The following is a 1,067-nucleotide window of genomic DNA, read 5'->3' on the forward strand; positions in this document are numbered from 1 at the left end:
CATGTCATCAACATACAAAAGTAGAAGAACAACTCCACGTTCGCTTTTACAAATGAAAAGGGCATTCTCATGAGGGCTAGAAGTAAAACCAAGACTACATATAGTAGTGCTGAACTTGTCAAACCATTCACGAAGAGCTTGCTTAAGTCCACAAAATGCCTTGCGAACCATGTTAGAAACAAGAGATCAAGCTGAAAAAAGTGTTTTTGTGTATTATTCAGTGTAATAAAAAATACAATATACAAGAGGCATTTATAGGTGTTAGATGAATCAAAATAATAAAGACATAGAATTCTATAATTAATATACAAATATATTATATAAATATAAACGATACTAATTGATCTAAATTAATTCTAATGATTCTCTAACAACTACTATAGAGTATATGTTCCATTATTCATGATAACTATTATTCATATATATTCTTCCATTATTCTAGGGTTGTGACAAGAACCCTTAGATGCACTTAAAAGAGGCATTATTCATGAAAACGACACGAATTTTGTAGAAAGCAAAAATGGTGTTGATGATAATATGTTGGTGGGGATGAGGCATCCAATTAGCATGGACCGCGTTTTAACTTTAATAACCTTTATTAACTTTTTGTGGTAGGTTATGTTCATAATAACTAAATTTATTTACGCCCACCGTGGGGCTCGAACCCACGACCACAAGGTTAAGAGCCTTGCGCTCTACCAACTGAGCTAGACGAGCTTCGTTATTAATTTAACTTTCAATGATATTAATCTCTTGTTGGATTACTTTAACATAAGTGTCTCTTGGCTGTTGGGTGAATAGTCTTATTCATATTCCACGTAACTTCAGATATATTCGGAGAAAAAAGGATCATGCTTTACAGAGTCTTATTAATTACTCCAAAGGGAAAATTTATAAACGTGGCAACTGGGAACCATATAATTCGCATTTAAAGAAGAATGTTGACTTTATAATTACTATATATATGTACCACATCATCATATATTCAGCAGAATTGACAGATACTAATAATCTTGAATTCGATTGAGACGATGAACTAATTTCAAATATAATAAAACTATGATAGA

At 31.9% G+C, this 1,067-nt stretch overlaps 1 non-coding gene across 1 annotated transcript; it reads right to left on the bottom strand.

Annotated features, from left to right (window-relative positions):
• Positions 1–644: 644 nt before the first annotated feature.
• On the bottom strand, positions 645–717 carry TRNAK-CUU (transfer RNA lysine (anticodon CUU)). The gene has a single exon. It is a non-coding gene; the product is annotated as a tRNA-Lys (tRNA).
• Positions 718–1,067: the final 350 nt, after the last annotated feature.

Source organism: Arachis stenosperma, chromosome 1 (genome assembly GCF_014773155.1).
Source record: "Arachis stenosperma cultivar V10309 chromosome 1, arast.V10309.gnm1.PFL2, whole genome shotgun sequence".
Classification (NCBI taxonomy): Eukaryota; Viridiplantae; Streptophyta; class Magnoliopsida; order Fabales; family Fabaceae; genus Arachis; species Arachis stenosperma.